This window comes from Phaethon aethereus (assembly GCF_964289735.1).
Source record: "Phaethon aethereus genome assembly, chromosome: 1".
NCBI lineage: Eukaryota > Metazoa > Chordata > Aves > Phaethontiformes > Phaethontidae > Phaethon > Phaethon aethereus.
In genome coordinates, this window is record NC_138575.1 from 42,813,038 (window position 1) to 42,836,889 (window position 23,852).

A 23,852-nucleotide genomic window follows, 5' to 3' on the forward strand; every position below is an offset into this window, starting at 1 on the left:
TGAGGAGGGGAGTGATAAAGCAGTTTGGTAGGCACCTGGCAGCCAGCACAGGGACATTGCTTTCCTGCGGATTGCTTTACAGGGGAGGAAACCTCCATTTATATTTTTTCTGGAGTTGTTCTAGCTTGAATGCCCTGTATGGGCAAAGCAACTACAATGACCTGTGTACAATTGCTGCAGTGTTCCTTGACACGTATCCCAATAAAGATACGTGTCTTTAAATTCCAGGTACATAAACTTCCTTTTTCAAATAAAATATAAAAAAGGCTGGATAAAAATGTAACAGAAATACCACTGCATTTGTTTTAATGGCGTATTCTTCTCTTATACCTCCTTTCAGTATTATCTTGCCAGTGTTATTTTCAGGTTCTCATATACTTCAGGTTCTTTTCCTCCTATGTGCTTATTGCTTTGCAGAGCTGCACCTGGAATATGTAATGAGAACAGAAAGTACAAACACTGAGCAGAAACTGCATGTTCCTACAGTGCTACCTAACCTCTAGAATCACTTTTCTTCTTTTCATTAATGGCTAAGAGAATAATTAGGATAGCAGAAGAGCATTTGCACCATTAATAGGACATTCCATTACTTTTAATCACAGGAGCAAACAGAAGATAGACCCAGGGTGAAGAAGACTATTGCAAATACTTTTCACAGGAGCCAAGACGCCTCTCCCTCAGAAGGAGATTTCAATTTGCAGAAAAGAACACACGTATAGAAGACAATGATCTGATACGTATCTGAGCTGGATGGGATTGCAAATATATTCCTCTACTATCTATAGTCTGTGTTGTACAAGACTTAATGAACTTCATCTCAAACCCTTTGAGAGAAAAGATGTGTCTGTTCATGGCCCCAAGCACTACTTCTGTAGCCCTCATCGGAATTCAAACACTATCGTTCTCAGTATGCCATGGCCCAAATATAGACCTGATATGTGACAAGGACCTGAGATCAATGAAAAAAAGTTGAAGGGAAGGCATTTTAATGTTTTGTTTAAACTCTGCCTCTTTAGTCTTGGATTCTGTTTCACATTCCTTACAACAACAACAGCAACAGCAATACTAAGTGCAGTGGGTCATACATGTGTGGGTCACTGAGTAGCCCAGGCCTGAATACAGAATAATGTTCTTCAGAACAAGGGACATTGGAAATACAGAGGGAGAAATGTTTTTGAAAGGTTAACAGCTGCTTGTTGTCTCTCTTGTAGTTTGGAATAGAATGGAATTTTAGAAAATAAAATTTGTTTTTAACAAAGAGAAAGAACATAATACAAGAAAAAAAAAAAATAACAGTCAAAATAGGTCTGTCTTACAAAGATTTCTAGATGAGTCCATCTTGTCCTATGGTCTAAGAAACAACATTTACACACAGTTTCTCAGGAGCACTTCTCTTTACTACAAAGATGGTAGTTTTGTTATCCAAGGTTTTAATTCATCTTTCCTGGATTTGGAACTTGTATACAAAACAACTGTGGTAACTCTGACAGGAGTCACACAGAAACCTTCAGTTAATATCTAATTTTCCCAAGAGTTTCCCAAGAAATATATATCTACTTCTACTCAGAGAGTTCTACCTTCCTGATTATTTCCAACCATGCAGTCATTGACCAAACACACACATATGTTTTTGGCATGACAGCAGTCAGACCTATTTATTACACTTAACTGGAAATCTTTACAGTAGAAAAACCTACATCCAAGTTAATTGACATTGGCTCTATCTATGATTAAGGAAGACGAACAGGTATTTATAGCATCCATGCTGTTGACCTATTTTATTTTTTCTCTAGGATGAGTCACAATCTAGAAATGTCTATTTCTCTCCACCAACTACAAAAGGAGAACAAGATGTATATGTGTCCATTGCAGCACCCTAGCCATCCTATTGGTATTTATTATCCTTTGATGATGTTTCTTGTACTCCTCTTTCAAAGACTGCAGAACACCTGCCTTTTTCATTACTTATCACTCCTCCAAGTGTTTTGTCATCCACCTATTGAAACTACGAGTTTAAATGTTTTTCTTCCAGGATACGGATGAAATAATGTTAAACAGCACAGGGCTGATTTCCACAGAACTCCACTAGAAACCCACCCATGTGATGATGAATCTTCATTACCAATGGCGTTTGGAGAACTATTTGTCAGCCAGCTGTTAATACATTACAAGTATGTCATGTTGATTGTGTGTCACTTTTTTTTTAATCGAAATGTCAGGTGGCACTAAGTCAAAACCAATAAAGGATTATATTACATTTACACTAATACTTTTATCAACAGATATCAAATTAGTTTGACAAAATCTATTTTCCATAAACTGTTTTAATAGAAATTGATTATATTATGGTCCTATCATAGTTTAAGGATTTGAATCCTCTATCAGTCATTTTATATTTTTTCCTGAGGAAGTTATCGTGGGAACAGACATATAACAGCTGGGATCATTGTCACAGGCAGAACAGAATAAATGACAAGCCTGTTCCCACTGTGCTGCTGTTCACACTACCAGGGCTTATTGCCCAAGGTTCCTGGGTGTCCCACAACATTTGTCTCCACCCAGTTATCCCATGTTGGGATCTTTCCCCACTCCCAGGATCTTCATCACCTCCTTCTCTCCAAGCTTATTTTTTCCCGGGAACCCTTCTTTTCAGCACCACTTCTTCTTTGCAGCATCACTTCTTTGCAGCAGCCTAAGACCCTGTTTTTTCTCCAGTTCAAAGAGTGTCTAACACTCTAACACAATGTGTTACAAACCCTCTAACTGGGTGGTTCTGTTTCAAGTCTCCTTATTAACTGGAAGATTCGGGATGTGACACTTTGGTTTAGTCCAGGTATCATCAAAATTTACAAGTATCCTGTACCCGTTGCAGTTGACAAGTAACAGGCTTCTACCTGAGAGTTGAAAAGTTCAGTTTTGGACAGAGACGCACATATCTGATTATCTGCCACATATTAATGTTCACAGTGTAAGCTATTTTTTTCACTTACGACATTCATTCTTTTTTTTTTTTTTTAATAAATATTGGTCCTGACTTCTTTCAGGCCTCTCAAACTTGTCTACTGTTTCATTATATTAATTAATAAATATTAATGGCCCAGAAAGATCTTCAGTCAGTTATTTAGGAATACTAGATATCCCTATTTTCATATATAAAAGTACCCAAATATAGTTCATATTTGGGTACATTGTTCAACTCTCTTCTTAGTCAATATTGGAGTATAAAATATTGCATTGCTATGAAGTAATATTACATTTTCTTCCTCCCCCTCTACACCTTAAAAACAGAACAGAAGAATTTGGTGACTATTTCTCCTTTATCCTATTATTTTTCAAAATACAAATTCCAGCATTATGCCATTATGCCAAGTTTCGATAGTATTTGAGATTCCTGTCAGTTAGTGAGTGCCCTTTATGGACACTACTTCCTGCAGGAACAGTTTACAGTTCTTAGCTTCTGACTGTATGTCCTACTCTGTATTTTTGTAATTTTCTGATTTCTTTCAGCACAGCTGACAATGACCACAAGCAGAGGTTATCCCTTTTAGCACTATTACCACATTTGCTGGTGCACTGTTACCGGCTGTGGGGGCACTGAATGGACCAAGAATCTGTATTTATTCTTTCTAAAATACCTCTTTACCTGCCAGAAGAGTTTAAACTTAACTACAGACTCCTGTGCTAACCTTCAATGTTCAACTTCCACTCTCCCTTATTACCGTCCTCCGCCCCCTCACCCAAAAAAAGGTGATTTAATGCTCAGATTTCTAATGCTGTGGGGGATGAAGCCTGGGAGCACAACCACACAGTCTTTGCAGAGAAGGAGACAGAGAGATCTCCTGTTAAATCTGTGTTCAAAGCCACAACCCTCCTCACCATAACCTTTCTGGAGACCAAACAAACAGTCCCAGCACAGAAGTCCTGGAGGCCTATTACTGCCAAAACCAGAATTTGCATCTACACTTAGCAAAACTCTCCTCTTCTACTCCTTTTTCATGTCATAGCTTTCATTGTGAGTCGGAGTCTCACCTAGGTGTTTTCAGCAGTAACTGGAAGCATTCCTACCATCAGTACACCCTCTTTATGGTCACGCCTTTTCAAACAAAAATGTTATGAAGTGGTGGATAATTGTCAGTGCTGTCAGACCCTGATTGGGTGCTGACATGGTGACATGAGGATGCTCCATCTGTATGTCCTTGGTTTTCTCCAGTTATCCAGGGAAAGCATCCGGCTCCCCCATGTTCTCCTCAGTGTGGAAGCAGGTTTCACTCATGTGACATGGGCTGAACCTGATTTATTGTCCTCGTGCAGCTGCAGTGATCAAGCCTTTGACAGCACCAGGTACACGTGGTGTATGTACCTTATGATCCTTTTTCCTAGTTCTTGACCCTCCTTTTCATTCTTGTACCTCCTTTTCTTTGTCCCAGCCTCTTTCCAAATAAACAACCATCCCCAATTATGTTTTCCCCACTGGTCTCAGTTTTGTTACCTCCATACATTAAGTATTTCTGATATTACTGTTACTTGGATAACCTTGTAGATAATCTTGCATTGCTGTTTCAGTTATCCAGGTACTGCTTGGCCTTGGAAGATTCTGCTCCCCTCCAGTTATCTGTCATGTCTGGCCATCACATATAACTCCTCCTTAGCAACCTGTGAAACCCAGCCAGTGTGCATGGCACTGTCTTCTCTCAGCTTCTCGCACAGGTATCCAGCACATCCAGCAATTTCTCACTTATGGTAGTTTTTCACTGAATATCTTGCTCGATTAGCTGAACCTCAGGCCAACACCTAGTCAGTAGCCTAGACATTAGATTGTAACCCTAAGAAAAGGCAAATAAAAAAAAAAATCTTCATTTCAGAAACAAAGATTTCACTTTTGCTAAACAAACTGAGAGTGAAGATGCTGTCACAGGATAGCGTTGGCCTGCAAAGGTAGATCTCAGCTACCCTTGTCGTACCATGGGGCACACTACCCTATACAAGTATCTTGGTTGATAGCAAAACAAAGCTGAAGCCAAATGAGACTCCGAAAACTTTTATATGAGTGGCTTTGAATCTCAGTAGCAACTGGGCAAGCAGAACAGATGGATTGGTTTAGGAAGAAGTTACGAGACCCACAGTGACAGTAAAGGAAAAAGGATTTAGTAGCAAGGTGTAATACAAAGTAAGTTTGCATATAGAATGATTATGTAAAGAGCCACAAATTATATTTTTCTTACTGAAAACCTAAAAAAAATAAGGTTATGTGGGGAATGAAGGTTTTAAACTAAATTACAATATTTCTCTATCTGATCATTATAGGATTTCAAATCTCAGAGGCTTTTCAGAGTAGACTCCAAGGATAATTTACTTTCAAATACACAAACTAGGGATTAAATACTTATGAATAAGTGTTACAATGTCCCCAGAGTCTTTGCTGTGAACCAGCTGAAAATTTGGTCTTATAAAACAAAAATTAGCTTTGCAAAACCGAGAAAAGTTTCTTCTTTTTTTAAGCAGGAAAACATTCTATAATTAAAGTGATTTTATTCCTGAAAGGATATTTATTTTATGTATGACCATCAGGTCATACATACATATATCAGCACCAAATCAATCTCAGAAAAGTTAAGCAAAGCAGGTAAAGCCAGGCACATAAAGGACAGGGGAAGGAAATGCTGTGAAAGACAAAAGGTTGAAAAAACTTTTACACAGGTTTACAATAGTGAAGTGATGTGTTTTTAACTGAGGTTGCTAATTTCACATGAACTTGCAAAAGTCCTTTGCGCAACATAGACTTAGTTTATCAGATCATCCTAAACTGGACACCCAGCAGCCAGTCAGCTCCTGAGGCTCGCTCAGATGTACTATGGGATCTTGCTCTATGAGGGAGCTTGCTCATGTGTAGGCACCTAGACATAGTTACCGATGTTTAGGTGTGTTAAGGGGGGGGTTCCTGTTGCCTACATACAAGCACTGGAATTCAAGTCGGGTATTGTGAAGATGGAAGGACATTTGTGAGACCTTCACAGTCTCTGAAAACCACATGGGATACCTGAGGACAACTCAGCACAAGATACTTACGGTGTGTTGACCTTGTCTGGATGCCAGGTGCCACCAAGCCACTCTATCACTCCCCTTCTCAGCAGGGAAAGAGGGAGAAATTAGGATGGAAAAAAAAAATAACCAAATACATGGGTCAAAATAAAGTCAGTTTAATAAGCAGAAAGCAAAGGCCGCACACGGAAGCAAAAGAAAACAAAATATTTACTCTCTACTTCCCGTCAGCAGGCAATGTTCAGCCGCTTCCCAAGAAGCATGGCCTCAGTATGCATAGCAGTTGCCTCCTTTCTTTTAGCTTTTATTGCTAAAAGATGTCATATGGTATGGAATATCCCTTTGGCCAGTTGGGGTCAGCTGTCCTGGCTGTGTCCCCTCCCAAGATCTTGCCCACCCCCAGCCTACTGGTGGGGGAACGTTGCAGAGACAGCCCTGATGCTGTGCCAGCACTGCTCAGCAGTAGCCGAAACACTGGTGTGTTACCAGCACCTTTCCAGCTGCCTGTACAAAGCACAGCGCTGTGAGGGCTGCCGTGGGGAAAATTAACTCCATCTCAGCCAGACCCAATACAATACTTTATGCCAGGACAACTGAATCCTACCTCTGCTATCCCAAACTGTTTGTTTAGGTACCACTTCGTAATAAACAAAGTAATGCTGCATTACCTAGAGGTAAAATCTACGTTGCCTTTGGCCTTAATTGCATTACAAATCATGGGACATCATTTCAGATTTTGTCTCCCTTCAAATTAAACTTTAAGTAAGTGAAACATTTTCACATTTCCATATCAGAGGAAAAAATTGAGAGGAAATGAGTCCTGTGCGTCAAAAAAGTTAAAAAAGATCAGCTCCGTACAGAGCAAGCATGAAACAGTGTAGGCTGTTGTGCAATTTGATAAAGCAGGAGTTCATTATCAATGACAATATATTTATTAGTGAAACAGATGGGAAAATCATGAAAGGAAAGCCATAACAGAGATATTATTGTCCTAAGCAGAATCCTGAATGTGCTTTTCACTAGCGGAAGGTTATAGTTAATCAGTAGCTAACAACTTGTAATATCAGTAGGGACAGATGTTTTCTAAAATGTAAATAAAATGCATCTGAGAAGCCATCATCAACAGGAATTTGTCTTTCATGAATTAAGCATATTACTGATTTTGCTCTCTGTAATTTGCTATTAACTGTCCCAGCATTAAGGAAGAATTCAGCATACAAATGTCAGTTTCATATGAAACAGCATAAAAGCCTTTTTTAAAAAAGAATTTATTTCATTTGGCAGCTTGGTATGTAATAGTAGAGATAAATATTGTTGACTTTGAATTTTAATTCTTTGGATTTCCTCTTCTCTCTCCTTGGCAATAACTCTTTGATGCCCAGTGGAAAAAGAGTTATATTTAAATAAATTCTCCAGCAGAATCTATTTTGTCATTTGTAGTAAATTTAATCACTTTTTTTGCTCAAGGGGATCATCCTATGAGCTAATCTCACCTCTCCTAATTTCTTTTCTTGTTCTTTATTTGTCCCCAGAAGTACAATATATTGGAGGTTTTTTGTTGGGAAATACTTCACAGCTGGCCCTCTAACTGATGCAGAATTGAGTTAGAAATGTTTATTAACTTATTTGTGCAATTCTAGCATGTTCTTTTGCAGTAATAACAACAAAAAAGATCATTTTATGGAGATAACTTGAGATCTCCGGTTGCTCAGAAAGTCTTACTGACATCAGATAAGGCTGTGAAATCATCAAAATCATGAGTCATCTCTTGAGATTAAGACATATTATTTAGGCTTCATGGTTAGGTATGAAGGGCAAAGACCTCCACTTGATCAGCTGTCCCTTCAGGCAGGTCCTCCTCATGTGGCTCAGCAGAAAAGCAAGCCATCTTACTACTTTGTGCCAGTAGTTCTGAGCGACTTTCAGGCCAAATCTGTCTCCCGCTTGTGAGTACCAGCCAGATCACAGTGTCCTCTGACCAGGGAAGGGGGAGTTCACCTCACCCAGCAGAACCAATGCATACAGACCTGCCATGTCAACAGTCCTGAAACCTTGGCCTTGTCCAGCAACCTCCAGCTACCCTGTTTGAAAGGATTCATGTCACCATCTGCAAAGGATGCAGGTTCAGAATTCAGAGAGTAAAACTTCCTGAGAGGATTTCTCTGGAGAGCTGAGTTATTAGTGTCTCTGCTCAAGAAGCTACTTCTCACCCAACACCATATTTCCTTATTAACGGAACTGTTTGCTTCTCTGTCCCAAATTTACTTTTCTGCCTCTTTATTTTATGACCAGGTAGAACCAGCTGTCCAGATCACAGGAAACTGTACTGTAAATATTTGGGCTACTGCCTTTGATCCATATTTATTTTCATGTCCCTGACAGTCATTTCTTCTCAACGTACTTCTCTGTCTCCTCGGCCTTTGGGCATTCAAATGTTTTTCATGAGAATATGATCCATTCTTTTTCCAGTTATTGGTTAGCCATTCAGCTTGAGGTGTTCTTACCTGTAATAATTATTTCAGGAGTGTTTAATGGAATCTTGGTGGCAGTGTTAAACTCTGCTGATTATTCATATGTTTGAAAGATGGATGGTTTCAGAGTGTCTGTTACCATCATACACAGGTTTAAAAAATCTGCAGGTGTCCTTGGGATCTACTGCCATTCTCATCCACTCTTTGGCAGGAAAAGAAACTATTGACTTCCTGCTTCTGCTGCTGCTATTATAGCAAACAAAAATTAATAACTTCAAAATCCCTGGGACTGGTTTGGTCTAATATTAACATTAAATTACCATGCTTTGCTGTTAGCTTTTTAATTTTTACCTCTGAGGATTTTATGTTATTATGAAATTCATCCTGTTCCTAAATATGAATAAATAGTTCATGTCAGTCCACTCAACACAGATGTCATAACCTGCAAGTAACTTTAACTGCAAGCCCCTAAGAGAAAAAGAATAAGGTCACCTTTCTCAGAACTTCCTGACTCATCCCTTTGACAGAAAAGGAGCAAAAAGCTCGGCAGAATTTAAAGCTTCAGTCCTATCAACTCACGGTTGAACGCCTGAGCTAGAAGAGTGCACATGCTGTAACCTGTGTCACTGGTCAAAGGACTGTGCTGCCCCCAGAGAAGCTAGATGGAGGCAGGCAGAAAAGACATTATTAGGGAGATATTTCTCCATCATCATCAAATGTAGGACTGCCCTGGCCCTGGTCTTCTGCAGATCCCCTCACACTGAGGATCATCACAGGTGAGAGTCTAAGGTTTACCTGTCTGAGAACAGAGACAAATCACATCCTGGAAGAGACCCTAGCATACAACGTGTATGTTCACTGGTTTTGTATAACACTAAATCTCTCTTTTCAAGCTGGCAACACTGAGCTCATAAACGGCACGTGCAGGAGCCCAAACCTGGATTGCAATTTTTTAGCACAATGTGATTATCGTTTCATATGAATTATCATCCTCTCTCTTGCGTGGGGTAATTTATATTCCACCAGTAGTAGACTGGCACATTTTTCTACTGGAACTATTTTAAGGTACACCTTATTTTTTTACAAGATCATGCACAATTAATTTGCAAAATGTTCATATTTTTATCTTAGAAAAAGATTTATTATTCACTTGGATGAAAATATTTTTGGTTTCACTGCATTGTGGCAATGGATAAGCTGTACTTTTTTTTTTTTAAAGTTAGATAATACTTTGCTTTTTTAGCTGAATGGAAGTGTATTATTTGCCAAATTTGTGAAATACAATGTGGGGTGCTAACTGTGTGCTGTCTACCACAGGTAATAATAAAGGGCTCAATCCACGTTCTGCTGAAGTACATAGTAACCTACTCACAAGTTAATAATGGATAATCATGACAAACACATACCCAGATGGAGATCTTCCACATAGTAGCTAAGTCTACAACTCACTGGAAAAGCAGTCTCAGGAGCATGTTATGTTCCCAGTTTGCTTCCTTCCTGTCCAAACAAAGGTCTTGCAAGATGTTGCATAGTGCTAGAGGATGACCTAGAATCTTCTTCTGTCAGCACACTATGACCTTACTAGTAAAATATTAACATGCCACATACCTTGGATACTGCCCTTGAGGTATGTCTGGATCGGTGCTTCCGTCTCACTGTTTGGGTGGCAATCTTTTCATGACTGTTGATTTTGAGAAGACAATTTGCATGTACCCCACTTTTGATGGATACCTGCTAAACTATAGTTTGATAACTTGCCACAAGAACTGTAACTGAAATTAAATTATAGGCTTTCAGTGACAGCTGAATCTAGCTCCAGGCAAAGTACCTCAAAAAACAGCTAGGAGAGCTATAACTGAAACAAACTGCACAGAAGGTAATAAAAAGGGTGATCCAGTCTATAAGATGGCTTTCATCTCAAGTAATTTGATAAATTGCTTTAAAAAAGAGAGAATAAGGAAGAATAAGGAAAGATACATGAGAACACTATCAGATCATTAATGACATGGAGATGGTGAATGGGAAGCATCTGCTCACTGTTTCTCACAACACTAAGGAACATCCCATCAAATGAAGAAACAGTAGACTTACAGCAACAAGAGGAAGTTGTTTTTCATACAGCATGACTAAATGAGTTGTTTTTCCCATGGCACAACTAAATGCTAGAACTTGTTGCCAGAGAGTATTGTGGAGGCCATTTAAAAATTAAACAAATGCGTTGAGGAGAACCTACTGATGTTTATTAAACATGAGGATCTGGACCTTAACTCTATCACAGTAAGACCCTCACCCATGAGCTGCTGCAAGCAGGGAAGATAGGTACAAGGATTTAAGGATATCTCATGTTCTGTCCCCTTTCTTGAACTCTTTCCTAAGCATCTGCTTGGGGACATTGTTGAAGAGAGGATGCTGGGTGAGATAGACCTAAGTTCTGACCCAATATAAAGTTACTTTGTCATTCATTGTATATGTGAACCAATAATTGTTGTTAGATCATCTCTGTCCATATAGCAGTCAGGATATTACCTACTGAAGTAATACTCAGGCAACACAGGGCCTGGTATATCTGAAGTTGAAACACAAAATGAGCAAGTTCTGTGGAGGGCCACCGAGGTGGTCAGGGCTGGAGCACCTGCCCTATGAGGAGACTCTGAGGGACCAGGGCTTGCTCAGCCTGGAGGAGTGATGGTTTCAGGGGGACCTACTAACAACTGCCCAGCACCTCATGGGAGGTTAATGAGAAGGTGGAGCCAGGCTCTTTACTGAGGTGCATGGTGAGAGAACAAGAGAGAGTATTCATAAGCTGAAACAAGGGAGGCTCCCACTGGATGTAAGGAAAAAAACTTCCCCACAAGAAAAGTCAAGCAGTGGAGCAGGTTGCCCAGAAGGCAACCTACAGTGGAGAAACCTGTGGTATCTCCATTCTTTAAGCTTGTTAAGAGTAATCTGGAAAAAGTTCTGAACCACATAGCCTGAATTCAGTGTTGACCCTACTTTGTGTAGGCAGCTGAACATGTGTTCACCCAGTCTAGTCAATGTTTTTCCATTCCAGGAGACGAAACACCAAAAAGTACTGTAATTTTTATTGCTACACTATAATGTTTTCTTTAAATAAAAACACTCTTATGAAATGCATATTTAAAAGATAGGAATACAGAAGCCTTAATACAGCTTAAGAGGTTCAGAAACCTCAAATTCCACAAGGTTCGTACGCTCCATCTACAGCACTTCCACCTATTTAGGCTCAAATCTCATCACCATTGATTTCCAGAGATGACATTACAAATGTAAGATCATATTGTAGATTAACTTGGCCTGCTGACTTTAGAGGGTTACAACTGAGTCTCTCAAAGTATAAATAAATTCATTCTGAAGTGCTGCAGTGAATTAATACTCTATACTGATCTCATTCTCAAATCCCTCATTTACAGTCTTTTGGAGAGCTAACTCCCTATTTTAACTGATAAAAATATATAACTACAAAAAAATTATTATGCAGAATTAATCACGTTACTTTGGATTAGAGCAGATGACTTCAGAGCCCTCATTTATTCATCATCACTATGCTAAGGGGCAGATCCTGACCCTAATCCAAAGACCAATCAAACAAGCTGGTCCTCTGATGCTGTATAAAGTGATCTGCAAAGGATCACTAGATCCTAGATTCCCAGTAGTCAGATAGACTGGGGACCCACTAGAAGTACACCGTATCTCTTAACCAGATTATACTCATGAATTTGTTTTTCATTAAAAAAAGAGAACATGGAAGTGATACTGAAGGGAAAAGTCATGGACAATGGTAGTTCCAATTCTTTTGTAATGCCTAAACCAGTGCACTCAGGAACAACAACTGTGATTCCACATAATGGAGATTACTTTCAGCATGTATTTGTTGCGTATTTGGAGTACTTAAAATGTACTGCTGCCTGCTTAATTTCCTTTAAAGGGGTGAGTATATGCAGCTTGTTTAAGTACCCCTGAAAACAAACGTAGCATAAAATCTAAGTCTTCCTACTCTCCAGTCCATTTAGTTATAAATCACATTTGTTGGCTATGAATTCAGTGCACAAGAAGATTACTGTGGTATTAATGAGGTGTTTAGATATTACTTGTGTTGCAAAATATGTGATTACTGAGATTCTGTAACAAGCTAAAGAAATTGTCTGAGCTGCAAATAGGCTAGTTTAGCCAGCATGATGGATGTATGGAGTCTAATGAAAGAAATACCCTCTGTGCATTTGCATTAGAGACTATGCATCAGTCGGAACCAGGCTGCCTGATCATGAAAACAAGCTTGACAGTGTTTTCTTTGCATTACCACTGACATATATAAACAACAGAATAACTCTTCTGATTGAGATAGGAGGAGAGGAGTGAAATTCCATGATGCTGGGATGCAATGCTCTCTCCAAACTGAATATCAGGAACACAGAGCACTAAGGTACCTGCAGCTACCCATCTGTACCCCCAGTTATTTATTGAGCAGTAGTATAAATAAGAATTTTAATCAAAAGAAACAATTGGTTCTCAATGATAACACTGTGACAGAGAAATTTTTTCTGGAAGCTCTCTTCAACCAAATATTTGAGAGATGCCTTGGAAAAATATCCTGAAGGGAAGCTGGAGAAAAGAGCTTTCATCTCCAGTCAAAACTGACAGGCACTCCATTATATTTTTTCTTCTTTTTTTTCTTTTTTACTTTTTTCTTATTTCTCTCTCTTGCTCTTTTTTTTTTTTCCTTTTCTTTCCAATTCTGTAATCAATTACCTAGACTATGTTTTGCTGGAATAAAAGTTATTTGTCTCTCTTCTCAAAGTTTGTTCAATAATTAGCCTGGTCTCAAAATGAACTGCCTAGTAAATAGCACTGTTGTTCTGACAGAAACAGAGAATCTGATCCTAGTGTAGTCTGATGTATTTTCAGGCTGTGTCTAGATGAACAGTTTGTAGCAGAAATGGCTCCAGTATTGTTCCCTCATCTTCTTAATCTGTTTAATGTTGCTTTGCTGCTCTGAAACTTTGTGTGATTCCAGTCAAAACCCAGTAGAGAAAATGTACATCCCACCCCCTGCTCCGCTTCTGCAATGGGCATTGTGTGGCACTACTCTTTCAGAAGCTGCTGCATGCAGCACATGGGGAGATCCTGAGCCTCTGCAGACCATCTGGGGAGCATGAATCCACCAACTGGTTATAGGCTAACGTACCTACATCCATGCTGTGTTTTAATATTCTCAGGTTTTTCATGAAGCTGCCAAAACCAGACAGTCCTGCAGACAGAGAGACCCAGAGAACCACAGGACTGCACATAAGCAAACATGAAAGACATGCAGGCTGAAGGACACGCATTTGAAAGAGGCTACAAGGAGTCACAGCTGTAGCTATTCCTGACTTGTGACACTAGTCAGTTTTGTCTGTGGCGATCTGAAGATGCAATAGTAGTAAACAGTAATAACTTTAATATCTCTTGACCACATGTACTGGTTTTGGCTGGGATAGAGTTAATTTTCTTCATAGTAGCTGGTATGGGGCTGTGTTTTGCATTTGTGCTGAAAACAGCATTGACAACACAGGGATGTTTTCATTATTGCTGAGCAGGGCTTACACAGAGTCAAGGCCTTTTCTGCTCCTCACACCACCCCACCAGAGAGTTGGCTGGGGGTGCACAAGAAGCTGGGAGGGAACACAGCTGGTTCAGCTGATCCCAGCTGACCAAAGGGATATTCCGTACCGTATAATGTTGTGCTTAGCAATAAAAGGTGAGGGAAAGAACGAGGAAGGGGTGACATTTGTAGTTATGATGTCTGCCTTCCCAAGTAACTGTCACAGGTGATGGAGCCCTGCTGTTCTGGAAATGGCTGAGCATCTGCCTGCCTGGGGGAAGTAGTGAATGGATGTCTTATTCTGCTCTGCTTGCGTGAGCAGCTTTTGTTTTCCCACAAGTTTTCTCAGTTTTGTGATTTTTCTCCCCACCCCACTGGAGGGCCATGAGCAACAGGCTGTGTGGGGCTGAGCTGCCTAATGGGGTTAAAGCATAATAAACATATACTTTTGGCCTTCTTTGGTTCTTCACAGCACTACAGGGAGACAAATATGGGCCAGGTAGAAGTTACACATCTTCATCTGGAAGAATCTAATTAACATTGCCAGGGGACAAGAAACGTTTTGAAACACCAGAAATATATTTTAAAAAATACTAATAAAAGCTTTCAGCATCATTAAAATTATACATTTGACAAGATACTACCACTGAAAATTTTATTTCCTTCCATAGAACGTATATAAATTGCCAACATCTTTCATTTATCCTTAAATTTATCCTCCATCTCAAATTTTCTTCTTATTGTGAAAGTATTATTCATGCAGGAAAAAAAGGCCAGTTATTGTAGGGTTAAGTGACATTCTCTGCCTGTTGTAACACATATTATATTCCCAAATGACTGGTGACAATGCACATAATTGCTTTTAAATTTTTTTTCAAGCACATCTCATCTGGGAGTACAGAATAGCCTGAAACACTTCCTTTCGTAAATATTACATGGAAGAGCTCCTGAGTATTGAGATAAAACGCTACTTATTTCAGCACACCCCACTGAAAGAAGTTGTCATTTTTATAATAGAATCAAAATCCTGTTTGTTTATTTTAGCTGATGTCTGTATGAATCAAAGGCATCAGTGGTAATCTGGGATTCGTGGAGCTGCATTGGAAGTGTTTGACAAAACCTGCTACAATGATTGCTTATGAAAGTGTATCACAGAATCACAGAATCACTAGGTTGGAAAGGACCTTCAAGATCATCAAGTCCAACCATTAATCCAGCACCACCATGTTCCCTAAACCCTGTCTTGAAGCACCACATCCACACGTTTTTCGAACACTTCCAGAGATGGCGACTCCACCACCTCCCTGGGCAGCCTGTTCCAATGCCTGACCACTCTCTCAGTGAAGAAATTTCTCCTAATATCCCATCTAAACCTCCCCTGGTGCAACTTGAGGCCATTTCCTCTCGTCCTATCGCTGGTTACTTGGGAGAAGAGACCAGCACCCTCGTCGCCACAACCCCCTTTCAGGTAGTTGTAGAGAGTGATAAGGTCTCCCCTCAGCCTCCTCTTCTCCAGACTAAGTGTAGTAGTAGATTTTCTAGGACACTGTATGCAGCTGTATTGGTTTTGTTTGGGATAGAGTTAATTTTCTTCATAGTAGCTAGTACGGGGCTATGGTTCGGATTTGTGCTGCCAACAGCATTGGTAATACAGAGATGTTTTAGCTATTGCTGAGCAGGGCTTACACACAGTCAAGGCGTTTTCTGCTTCTCACACCACCCCACCAGCAAATAGTCCAGGGGTGCACAAGAAGCTGGGAGGGGACACAGCTGGGACAGCTGACGCCAACTGACCGAAGGGATGTTCCATGCCATATGACATCATGCTCAGAATATAAAGCTGGGCGAAGAAAAAGGAATGGGATGTGTTTGGACTTACGGCATTTGTCTTCCCAAGTAACTGTCACAGGTGATGCAGTCCTGCTTTCCTGGAGATGGCTGATCATCTGCCTGCTCATGGGATGTACTGAATGAATTCCTTGTTTTGCTTTGCTTGCATTCGCAGTTTTTGCTTTACTTATTAAACTGTCTTTATCTCAACCCACCAGTTTTCTCACTTTTACCCTTCTGATTCTCTCCCCCATCCCACCATGGGGGGAAGTGAGCAAGCGGCTGCGTGGGGCTTAGTTGCTGCCTGGGGTTAACCCACGACAGCAGTACACCTCACCTGCAGACTACACTTTAGAGGAGCACAGATCCATGTTGTCACAGACAGGCACATAGAAGTGAGAGCCACCAGCCTCTGCCCCCCCATCTGAGTCTGCAATTTAGTAGGAAATAGGGGTCAAAAGCCAGTTTAAAGTTGAGATCTGCACTTGTGCAACTGATCTTTGAGCCTTGAGTTCTGTCCCAGTAGTCCTGCCACAGACTACCTGGTTGTGGTAAAACCTCAGGGGCCTGAAGTACCAGTTGTTTCATCATTCTTTTCTCCCTTCCTGCACTCATTCATTCAGTCTGCCACAGATCTGCTTTCCTCTGCTGGCCCTGCAGGAGCTCACTGTCAGGACTGGGTTGAGGACAGAGTGGTTGTACTCAGAAGGTCCCTGTGCTCCTCTGCCCTCTCAGAAACCATCCTTGCTGTTCATCAGCTTCATGGGATGTCCTGGTTAGCAAGCCAAGCCCAGGTGCCGAATTTTTAGGAAACAAACATAAGAGTTTTTTGTTGTTTTGGTTTTTTTTTTTTCTTTATTCTGTTATATACCATCATGAGAGGAAAGCAGCTTCAGGACATGCAAATTCTAATCTCTAGCAGCCTATGATTCAAATCCAGAGGAAAATACATCTGCTTAAGGCCATGTAGTTTTGGGGATTTTCTTTGAAAAAATTTCAAATGCAGTTCCTAAGAGCCTATTTGTACTTCCTCTCTTACTACCATCCTCCCCACAACCCCATAATGTAAAATTTAAAAAAGAAAAAAAATTAAACCTTCCAGCCTTTTCTCTGTACTATTTTAATTTATCTTCTGAGCAAGGCAGTAGCCAAATGCACTGAGAAGTTACATACCTTTTGAGCAGCTTTTCTTCTGTTCAGGTTTATTTATTTTGGTTTGCTCTGCCACAGGCCATTCTGTCATCCTTAATTTGAGAAAATTACACTCTCATTCCTCTGGATCAAAGCAGAGACACTCACTGGAAAAGCTGGTGCACCGGTTGTCTTCGTGATCTGTCCTTGTGATCTGGAGCTGGCAGCATGTGCAGCGACTGTGCCTCCAGCTTCCAAGACCATGAAGCCAGCCTTGTCCCGAAGGACCTGACGCCTGTCTCTTGTGCCCTGTAGGAGGTCTGGAGGGTCTGCGCCATCAACAGTCTTAGTAAGCCTGAAACAAAGTTTGTTAGCAACTGCTGATGAACCAGCTGTATGGGTCCTTGCTGTAGCTCATTAGCAGCCCTGTGGGGAGGGCAGCCAAGTACCTGACTCTCATTTTGCAGCCTGTCAGGGCAGACCAGCAGGATTAGAAGAACAGCTCTTCAGAACCACTCAAAGCCGTCTGCACTTCTCAGACCTGATCTAAATGCCAGCAGGATGAGGGTTTGACCTCATTTGTCTATTAAAGCATCCTGGGAAATACAGTTTTTATAGCTCTCTATAAATAATAAGATTTACCATAGATAGTGATTTCAACTTAAGATAAGTTTTAGTTGTTGTACATGTAAAGTTTTTTTAAAAGCAGAATAATTCATCTGACAAACAGAGATGGGAGTGTAGAGCAACTTCTTAGTATGCTATGATATCCTCAGAGGAAGCACACTATTCTGTAGTCATACGATGTGGAAACATCTATTCAGCAAAACGAGAGATAATATTTCGCAAACAACACAGCCTAGGTTATGGAAATTATAACCAGTGCATAAGAAAATGATGTAATCTTGTCTTGATATGAGGTTGACAAATACCTACTTGCACATGCTACCAAGCACATCTCTGGCTGGAAGTGTGGTTCGTTACCTGACTCAGCCCTTATGGGCGAGGGTAGCTACACTTGAAGTTAACATGTAAGACTGGGATTTGGAAAAGTCAGATACCTCCCTGCACTACTTTTGGCTACTAGAGGCGACTAGGCATAGGAAAAATTAATTGATGGATGAGTTGACCTTTGTGCACGTGACAAAGAAGGTACAAGAGGAAATTCTCGCTGATCTCAGCAAAAAAAAAATCTATGCAGTGTGACCCTCACCATGTCCTTCTGCTTGGGCAATCATTTATGTCCTAAAATGTATTTTAGGAGCTGATTCTTATATCAAACACATTGAATGAATCTCAACTGCCTCTGACAGAAGCAAGATTTGAGGTATTCACTCTGATTCTTGAAGAGGCAGATTGGCTCAGCAAAGGACTCTGCTTGGCATGTAGTTCTACTGTATCTGGTAGAAGCAAGCAGATTCATCACAATCCATTATTGGTTTAATTTTTATTTTTCTGTACCATAGGGTAAATTAAATGGGGATAATGTTCCAATTCTTCTATCTTGTTTCAAGGATTTTGATTGCCAGGTGGAAGAGAAATGGTTGATTATTCCAAATATTTAAAGAATTTTCTACTGTGAACAATTTTGCATACATTGCAAATTAAAATTCATAATTCCTGAGTTAAGAAGATTTAATTGTTTGACTAATGACAGTGCTTTTTTTCACACAAATGTTAGAACCTGACCATATGTGTCATTTTTAGAATGAATGAGATAGGATTGATATTTGCAGAAGTTCAACATTTGGACAATAGGTGTATTTACTGTTTACATAACCAGATTTCAAAACTGATGCAATAAGTAATTTTTTACTGCCACCTTGTGGTGCTGCAGGCTTTTGGTGACAAAAATGTCACGAGTTCGAGAAAATCAAGGCCTTATGCAAACCAAACCAAACCAAAAGGCTATACAATTATGCTGATAATTTTTCTCTTTTTTCCCTTTTTTCCCCATGTCATCTGTGATGTTGCCTAGTTAAGTTTTACTCCCAACTTCTGATTTACATAATTTATCTCTTTGTTGTCATTTGTAGATAGGATCAGCATACACAAGCTGCAAACTAACAACAATCTGTTCTGTACCCATGAACAATATCAGAACAAACTTTTTTAAAAGATTGGAAAAGGTATCAATGCTAAACCTTGATTTTTACTAATTTTTTTTTTACTTTATTGGCAGTTCCAGTTCCCCAGTGCTTCTAGAAACTAAAAATCATCTTTTCAAATGCTTTGTATATTTTTTACAGGTCTTTTTCTTGTTTTGTCTATGTTAAAGATACTTTTCATTGTCAGTCTAGCAATCCTAAATGCCTGAGTAACATGCCACTCACAGAAGCAACTTCCAGTGGGCTTACTATGCACTTGAAGGTAAGGACTTGCAGCCTATAATGTACTTATCTGGAATATGACAGACTTTGAAAATCTCCCTAGATGCATCCACTGATGTTGCAGGCCTGTTCATGTTATCTGCTGACATTCATTACTTTTATGTTGCTCTCCTGTAGTGCTTGTGGAGAGAATCATTTCATACCTCTACTGTGATCCCTGTTTTGAGGTTGGCATTACATAGATTTCTCAGTTTTCTTCTTCCTGAGCAATGCTGGGTTACATAGCTAGTGCTTCTGATATCTTGGTTTTGTTAAATCCCTCCTTACAAGAGCTTCTGATGAAGTGATGCTTCAAGGCTGAAGCTATAGTGAGTGCCTTCTGCTCAGACTCTTTTGAGAATCATGGACCCTCCCCATAACCCCATCCAAAACTGTAGCTGATCAGCAGTTCGTGAAATCAGGTAGACCAGCTACATCACGTCCCATGGTAGGAAAATGTGCTCCAGGTAGACTAACTACTCACTTCTGCTTTTTTCCTGTAACATCAATTGGTTTCACAATCGCTGCAAATCTGTGATGGTTTTGCAGCTTGCAATGTCTGGTAAGCATGGAGCAAATGCTTAAACTTGTTGGGTTGAACCTAGCTTAACCCTTCTGGGTTAAATCTACGTGAAATGGCTATGCTAACTGTGGAGGACTAGACTTGAGAAACATGTTGATTTATTTCAGCAAACTTACTCACAGAAAAAAAAAAAGAGGGGAGGGGCGGAGGCTGACTAATAGAAGCTGATAAAAATGACAGTCCTATTTATTTAGATGGATATGAATGAGCTGCTCACTCTGAGAACAGCCCAGATTAGTGTGAAAGTGGTGTCTCAGTTGTGGCAGCAGAAACAGGCAAAGACCCAGTATAAAATGACTTCCCCCCCTTCATACAAACAGACCCCCAAAGACTCTGCTTCCCTTCAGGAATTGCTCTAGTCCCTGTGCGCCTGGAGGATGATTTTACTGTGGCATTTGGACTGGCTCCCTGCTTGGAGACTGCGTAACTCTCATCATGCCCTTTAACTTTATACTCTTCATTTACTTCTGCATAATCTATCAGTTCCTCAGGATGAGGGCTGCTGCAGAGATAAAACCCCAGTGTCTCTGGCACGACTGCTCAGCTCTCCTGGAAGATTTGTGCATGGCTGTTACAACACCCTTCAGTCTGCTTGCCATCTCCTCCTTTCCCATGAGCTAGCAAAGGGTCGCTGCCTTTTTTCATACGCTCATGAGCATAAACCCACAAGCATTGTCCTGACCATAGAAAATGGAGATTCTTTTATGGTTTTTTTCCTTGTGATTTCTTTGTTGTTCCTTCAGTATCTCTTTCTTGTTCTCACAGCACCTTCCAGATTTCAGTGCTTCACCGGCTACCTACATTTGGGAGTTAAGGGTCTATAAGAAAAGGTCAGAGCATTTAGAGGTTGGTAACTGGTCAGTAAGGACTTGAACTGTGATTCTGAGACATTTCTAGAAAGAAGTCTTTAGAAACCTCTGAATAAATATTTTTAGATAGCATGGGAGAAAGCTCTGGGACTGGGTAGGATCTAGGACGGAAAAAGAGGACGTCAGTCCAAGGTAACATATCCGGTGGATTTAGAGAAGGAAGGAAGAATGGAGATGGGGCAACTGAAGTAAAAAATGGGACAAGTGAAGTGTTTTTACTTGATTAATTTTTATAACCTCTCTTCTCCTTCTAACCATCCCACTTATAAAAACTAGCAGCTCTGAGGCCGCCCTATGACGTGTAAAGGCAAAAACATCTCTCAGTGCTTGCTGTGCATAAGAAGAGTTAAAAATTGGTATAGAATAAAGGGGTTTGTGTTGTTGTGTTTTGGGGGTTTTTTTCTTTTTTGTTTGTTTTTTTTTTTTGAAGAGTACCATCAGCTGGAGTAGTGTACCATGAAGAATCTGGACATAAGACTAAATTAGACCTAATATCAGGAACCAGTCTAGTAGCAGAAGATCCGCCAATTTATTTTAATTTTTGTATGGAAAAGAAGCAAAATATGTACATATCAACGGCAAACTCTATCTTTTTCCCCTTAAGAAAATGGATAAACTCAAAGGTTTATGAAACAATCTCATGTCTGAGTAGAGATCTATGCTACCATAATTTAAAGTAACATAAACCAATGATTATGACAGCTGATGATATTTCCAAAGTCATGGTATCAGTTGAAAGGAAAGAAACAGTGCAAGGTCTGGGAGAATTATTGTGATTGCAAATATAGAGGAAAAGTAAAGACAATAAGAGAAAAGCTCAGCATACTAGCGGTTTGAAAACAATATGAAAGGAACACAGCAAATAATTACAGCCATAAGATAAAAGAAAGCATCTCTAGAAGTTCAAATATGTTTGTGCTGCCAAAAATCACTGTTACAACCTCACACCACTGCCTCAGCTATTGGCAAACGCAGCATTACAAGTAACAACAAAGTGCCAACGGTGTGAAAAATCTGACTGTGGCACTACGCAGAACCTTGAAACCATCGTCAATAAAAGGAAAAGCATGACAGTGACACCCCCCCCCACATCTGTCTTTTTGGTTAATGGGAAAAGTGGTGGTGTGTGAAGCAACACAGAAGACCATTGCAGTGACTGTCAGAGGGTTTGTTAAAGGGAGATTTACAAAAGTGGTATGAGTGAGTTCACTGCGGTTCAAGCCAGCTTTCACTCATGCACAGACAGGTTGCTGGCGTTTCGGAATGACTGTTTTCACTGCAATTTCTAATCAGAAAAGTTGGTGGTTTAGGAAAGACATTAATCAATTTTGCTTCTTCAGAGCTACCCACAAGACAACAGTTAGCAGGAAGGTGGGGACTTTCATATGGGCTTTCCCTGGTCCTCTGGGCACTCCAGAGCTTGTTCCTGGCTGGGGCTGGCCAGACCAAGCTCCTGCTGTAGGACTGTTCTGTGTCTGTAATGTGTCACTTACGGTACCTCGCAGCCACGTGGATCAGGCTGTCACTACACCGCATAACATTGAGCAGGGCTGAGTCTACACTATGCACATGGCTGAATGGACTCTCCACCTCACGCTTCTCTTGGAGCTGATGCTCATTTAACACCTAGCATGGGGTCCCAACTTCTGCCTTGCCTGCCTGCCTTTCACTGCTCTATGAGACTAGCAGTCTTCATCAAGATACAGACAACGACAAAATTCAGTTGCTTTTACTTTTGTTCTACCAAACAACCTTCCCACACAGATTGAATCCGCTCTCTCTGTTGCTTTGGATTTACTGGACCCAAGCCATGTCACATAGGTGATACAATAGTTTAGTTTAGAAATATTTATCTGTTACAATAGAATTTAATTTACACGACAGTCGAATGTTGTCAGACAGGGGGAAAGTTAAGGGAAGTAGCAACATAAAGGCTATGAACAGAATTCTCCAATCTGCAAATCTAAACCAGTGTAATATATTTAAGAATGAAATCTGCAGAGTTTAAAACATTCTAAGTGGTAGAAAAGAGTTTGTCCCTTTCTGCCTTACCTAGGAGTGCTTCTGCAGTACCTAGGGGTGCCTCCATGTGTAGCCTTGGTTCTTTCAAGGTGCTGAGCTTCCCAGTGTGCACACTTGCAAGGCCCTTATCTAAGCCACCAGTCAAAATCAAATGGTTCCCCTCTTGGAAAAACCAAGCTGGAAGCTGTGCACTGAGGTGCCATGTGAAGCATCCTGTCATTAATGCGGTAATATGGTAACAAAACATATTAACCCTTCATACTGAAGTCCTCCAGCACTGTCTTAGGAACTTCTCCAGAAGAATGTATTATTTTGGAAACAGCTACAGTTCTGCAAACACACACACACACACACACACATATTGAGAGTTAAAGACCAAGAAGCGGAAAAGAGCTCTGATTCTGATTTTGGATTTTTACTTGTGACGGTGCTGTTTCTGACACAGCTGTATGACCAGAAGTCTGTACCTATACTGGAGTGATACAGATCTCTAGAAAACTTAGTTTCAACAGAAGTCTTTAGCAAAGAATTCCTCAAATATCAGTTTCCATCAGCTAAAAAGTAAAAAGCAAATGGCTTCAAGTGATGGAGAAAGACGCTGTTCTATTTAGTCCTGGGTGCATCCTGGGTTTGCATCAACATGTCAGAATTGTTCCCTTCTCACACTGGGTTATCATTGAATTATACATCAAATGCAAGCTCCTCATCTTTAAAGCATCAAATACCCCAGTATTACCTCAGGCTCTGAAAGAGACCATCATCCGCAATAACATTCCGTAGTACAACTAAACTTTCTACAATAATGGTGATGAATTCATAGTCAAGCTGAACAACTCTCTCAGTGAGAATCTGAGACTTGAAAATGTACTCTCAGGGGCAAACTTCACAACTTTGCCATAAGCACAAGGCATTTCTTCTTTGACTTTATCCCTTCTAATA